The sequence below is a fragment of the Emys orbicularis genome, chromosome 3 (genome assembly GCF_028017835.1).
Source record: "Emys orbicularis isolate rEmyOrb1 chromosome 3, rEmyOrb1.hap1, whole genome shotgun sequence".
Taxonomy (NCBI): Eukaryota; Metazoa; Chordata; order Testudines; family Emydidae; genus Emys; species Emys orbicularis.
Window position 1 is genome coordinate 88,246,424 of NC_088685.1, and position 5,712 is coordinate 88,252,135.

Genomic DNA, 5,712 nt, shown 5'->3' on the forward strand with positions numbered 1-5,712 from the left:
CTCCTCCCTCCCAGCCACGCGAAAAGGGTTGCCCGAGCGCTACCAGCTTTACGGATTGCCGGGCAGCCTCCAGACCCTGCGCCCCTGGACGGCGCTTCCCCAGCGCAGCTGGAGCCCAGGAGGGGAAGCGCCCAGCCGGGGGCGCAGGGTCTGAGGCTGCCCGGCAAACCATGAAGCCGGTAGCGCTCGGGCTTCGGGCAGCCCCTATGCCTCCGGACCCTGCGCCCCCGGCCGGGCACTTCTCCTCCCCGGCTCCAGCTGCTCTGCTCCTCCCCGGACTCAGACTTCGGCTCTGTTTAAGAGCCAAGCTGCCCGAGCCAGCGCTACCGGCTTCGGGCAGCCCCCGTGCCTCCAGACCCCAGCCGCCGGCCGGGCACTTCTCCTCCCCGGCTCCAGCTGCTCTGCTCCAGCGGCTCGGGGTCCGGAGGCAAGGGGGGCTGCCCGAAGCCGGTAGCGCTGGCTCGGGCAGCTTGGCTCTTAAACAGAGCCGAAGTCTGAGTCCGGGGAGGAGCAGAGCAGCTGGAGCCGGGGAGGAGAAGTGCCCGGCCGGCGGCTGGGGTCCGGAGGCACGAGGGCTGCCCGAAGCCGGTAGCGCTGGCTCGGGCAGCTTGGCTCTTAAACAGAGCCGAAGTCTGAGTCGGGAGGAGCAGAGCAGCCGCGGGAGAGGAAGTGCCCGGCCGGTATTTTTCCCGGACATGTTCGGCTTTTTGGCAATTCCCCCCGGACGGGGGTTTGATTGCCGAAAAGCCGGACATGTCCGGGAAAAACCAGACGTATGGTAACCCTAGAAACCATGCCTATGCCGGTATAGCCCCCATAGCATAGAAATACCCTATGATCTCCCTCATTCAGTCCTTTACTTCATTAAGAGCTTGATCTTGCACATCCAGCAAAGCTCCCACTTATTTCAGTGGTGAAAGATCAGGCCCTAAAGACGGGTAAAATTTTCAAAAAATCTAAGTGATTTGGGAGCTTAGGCCTATACCCACAAAGGAACTTAGGTGTTGCAATGTCCAGTGAGCTCTGGGATATTCTGATGTGGGGCTCCTCAGTCTCTTCTGTTGAAGCTGTTCCACTTTATATAAATAATTCAATATGCATTGGGCCAGAGTGAGTGAGAATGACTCTTATGATCTGATAGCTAGGACATTCACTTGAGAGGTGGGAAACCAGGTTCAAATCCTTTCTGTTCAGGTGGGGGGAACCAGTGTCTTCCCATCTCCTGGGTAAGTTCCCGTACCACTTGGTTACCACTGCCATTGCCTCTCCTCCCCCCTTGCCCATTTTGTGTGTAATTAATCATGCTTTCAGAATGCTCCTGATCAGACCTTGCAAGCAAAATGGGCATTGCCCTGCCTTTCTTGAAGACTACACCGGGGCTTAGGTGTGGCCCCTCGACAGGCACCTAGACAGAGGCATTGTGTGCACATCCAGCATCAAAAGCTTAGGCACCTAAGGGACTTTTATAGTGAAAATGTAGCCTCTGAGGGATTATAGGTGCCTCCAGAGTTAGGCAGCAGCTGAGTGGAGGTTCTGAGGATCTCAGTGGTGTCTAAGTAGTGCCTAAAGTGGGACTATGGCCTTGTCTACGCTTGAAATACTACATCGGCACAGCTATACTGCTACAACTGTGCCACTATAGTGCTTCAGTGTAGACTCTACCACTGATGGGAGGGGTTTTCCCATCGGCAATCCACCTCCCCAAAAGGCAGTAACTATGTCGATGGAAGAACTCTTCTGTCAACCTAGCGCTATCTAATCTGGGGGTTAGAACAGTTTAACTACAATGCTCGGGGTGTGGATTTTTCACGCACCTGAATGACATATTTAAGATGACTTAATTTACTAGTATAGGCCAGGCCTTAGATGCCTATGTGCTTTTGGGGATTAAACCCTAAATCTTATTTTCAAAAGTGACATAAACACTTAGGAACCTAAGTCCTAAGAGAGTCTTAGGCCTGGTCTACACTACTCTGAAAACGCTTCAGCAGCACCAGCTGCACAGCAGCAGCTGCACCACTGTAATGTTTAAGTGAAGACACTATCTATGCCGATGGAAGGACTTCTCCAGTCAGTGTAGGTACTCCACCTCCCTGAGAGGCAGTAGTTCCTAGTGCACTGGGGGTTAGGTTGGCTTAAATGTGTCGTTCGGGACTGTGGATTTTTCACACCTCTGAGCGATGTAGTTATACCAACCTAATTTCCTAGTGCAGACCATCTTAAATCTCTTGAAAATGTGATTTAGGCTCCTAATTTGCTTAGGCAATTCTGAAGATTTTATCTTGCTACTAGACCCTGACATACACAAATCTAGAGACAATAAGATCAGGTACCTCACCTGATCTCAGCAATCAAGCTATTATATGGAGAGAGGCCCTCTGTTAGGGCCCATATATGCTAGGAAATTGACTGTTGAGAATGGATTTCAGCAGTGAGTTTCTGCTGGAGATTCTTTAACTGCTGGAAACAATTTAGCTGTCAATATAGACAGGACAAAATGGTTTTCAACTCTATAATAGAAAACATTATAGAGATTGGTGGACCATGGTATACGTGGCTGTAAAGAGTCTTCTCTGCAATATTAATACAACCATGTCGGGGACCAGGACGCTACACAGTTTTATGCCCTATAGACACAAACACAGTTTTAAAGGGTTTTTTGTTGTAATGTGTATAATCACATTGTTTAGGTACACACATACTTTTATGCACATGTGAATATTTGTGTTTGTTTGCTTGGATTTGCACTTAGCAATGTTAACTCTAATTCCAAAATAAAGTAAGTTGAACTTAAAGTATATGATCCACAAGAGTAACAGTTCTTTTTCTTCAACATTTTCAGGTCTTATCTCTGCCTGACCCCTCAAACATCCATGTCAATGAACCTGCATGCAGGAAAAACACATAAGTATTCAAGAAAATATCATCACCTGAACTGAAAAAATGAAGAATGAAACATTTTTAAAATGCATAACTATCACATATAATTTCTCCTTTTATTTAGAAGTAGGGCTGTCAATTAATTACAGTTAACTCGTGATTAACTAAAAAAATTTAATCGCGATTAAAAAAACTAATCATGATTAATTACAGTTTTAATTACACTGTTAATAGAATATTAATTTAAATTTATTAAATATTTAAAGATCCTAAATTATTATACATTAATGCATATATTTTAAGCCTAGTATAGCAAGAATGCATTCATTTTAATTAGGGAATAGCTAACAATATAGTGACACCAGTATGTAGGGACTGAGTGGGTTAGAATGAGTGATGAATAAAACTTAGATTAAGTTAAATTGAGTAAATGCATGTTAGATAGTTGAGACAGTCGTCACTGGTGGTAGATGATAGAAAAAAATCTTCAGACTACTTGGTGGGTGACAAAGCCAAGTCAGAGTAATAATTAGATAGCTAATATCTGCTCTGTGTGGCTTGTTCTTTCTCCCATCATCTTGCTGTGGGAAAGTGTGACAGGGTGGGGTTTTATTAATTTTTTAAAATATAAATTATATGCACACTGTGCTATGTGTTTATATAATGCAGGCAAAGTCAAAGAATTATGCCTTTTGTTGGGAACAGGAAATAGGCGTATGCTAGTTCATTCCAATGTCTTGTTCTCCTGCATAGACAAGCACTTATCCTTTTGGTGAACAGTTTCATTGTATCTGTGGAGTGAAATTGTCTGGTGGTCATCGTCCTGGCGCTTTAGGTGGTATTTAGGTATTCTGGGCCCAGGTCATTGAGAATCTTGAAGACAAGGGTCAAGACCTTGCATTTGACACGGTATTCTGTAGTTTAGTGAGTAGAGGACTGGTTTCCCTGTGCTTGTAGCTGGTGTTACTGAGGAGATGTGCTACTTTACCTCTACTAGTTGTTGTTTCCTGAGGGAGGATGGTTTCATGCCCAGGTCTGCAGCACTATTTAACCCTATATCAGCATCAACCCTTCCCAACATAATTATCTACTCTTAAGTCTCTATATTTATATAATTATATACAAACTTGTGTGTGTTCAGTGTATACACGGACACACACATTTTGAAAAAGGATAATTCTTCATAAAATTCTCTGTAGAAGAATGTTATTCCTCAGCCTATGCTAAAGAAGAAACTTTTAGTTACATTGATTAATAGCAAAAATTGAACATTAATCCTAAAAAATTCTTCAAATGTAGCCTGTGCAGGAGATTTCAAATGATTTTTTTTAAGCATGTGGGAAGTTTGAAGACTCCTTTAATGTGTTAGTAAAATAATCTGGGACAAAAAATGGACTGACATAAGGTGCTAAATTTCTTAAAGAACCCATTTAAATTAATTTTAACCCCCTGAACTAATGAATGGATTTAATTGTACAATCTCAGAAAAATCATTCTGAAATTTTGGTGTGAATACTTGCTATTCTTCATACGTAACACAGTGATTGAATCTCTACTTTAAGTGCAAAACTCAAACTAAACTATGGACGTGTGACTTGTGCTTCCATAATATATATATATATATAATAAAAATAATTCACACATATGCACACTACATATACGCTTTACTCTGCGCTGATTAGGCCTCAACTGGGCGCCACATTTCAGGAAAGATGTGGACAAATTGGAGAAAGTCCAGAGAAGAGCAATAAAAATGATTAAAGGTCTAGAAATTGGGTTTGTTTAGTCTGGAAAAGAGAAGACTGAGAGGGGACATGATAACAGTTTTCAAATACATAAAAGGTTGTTATAAGAAGGAGGGAGAAAAATTGTTCTTCTTAATCTCGGAGGATAGGACAAGAAGCAATGGGCTTAAATTGTAGCAAGGGAGGTTTAGGTTGGACATTAGGAAAAGCTTCCTAACTATCAGGGTGGTTAAGCACTGCAATATATTGCCTAGGGAGGTTGTGGAATCTCCATCATTGGAGATTTTTAAGAGCAGGTTAGACAAACACCTGTCAGGGATGGTCTAGAACAGTGGTTCCCAAACTTGTTCCGCCGCTTGTGCAGGGAAAGCCCTGGCGGGCCAGGCCGGTACTTCCCTCGGCCTGCGCCGCTTCCAGCACCTCCCATTGGCCTGGAGCAGCGAACCGCGGCCACTGGGAGTCGCGATTGGCCAAACCTGCGGACGCGGCAGGTAAACAAACCGGCCCGGCCCGCCAAGGGCTTTCCCTAAACAAGCGGCGGAACAAGTTTGGGAACCAGTGGTCTAGAGCAGTGGTCTCCAAAGTGGGATCCTTGGGGGTGCGCGGCAGGAGGAGCTTTTTTTTTTTTTTTTTTTTTGGCTTCGCGTCAGTTCGGGCGGGAGGCTTTTTTTTTTTGCTTTGGCAAAATTGGTAGAGCCATCGCGGCGGGGGTGCACGATCAAAAAAGTTTGGAGACCACTGGTCTAGATAATACTTAGTCCTGCCATGAGTGCAGGGGACTGGACTAGATGACCTCTCGAGGTCCCTTCCAGTCCTATGATTCTACATTAAAAAAACTACATTAAAAGAGCAATATGATTTCAAGGCCAAGCACTCAAAAGTTAGGAAACATCAGAATTAAGGTTGCCTGTTCAACCACCCCATTCTATCCTACCCCCATTCCTCACTCCTCTGCAACTAGTATGGCTGCTGCTGTCTCGTCCTCCACACTGCCTGAGAACCAGCAAGGGTAGCACTGAACACACAGGGAGAGGCTATCTGCACTCAGTTCCTCAACCCAGCATCACAGTGGCCCATGGAAGCCTGG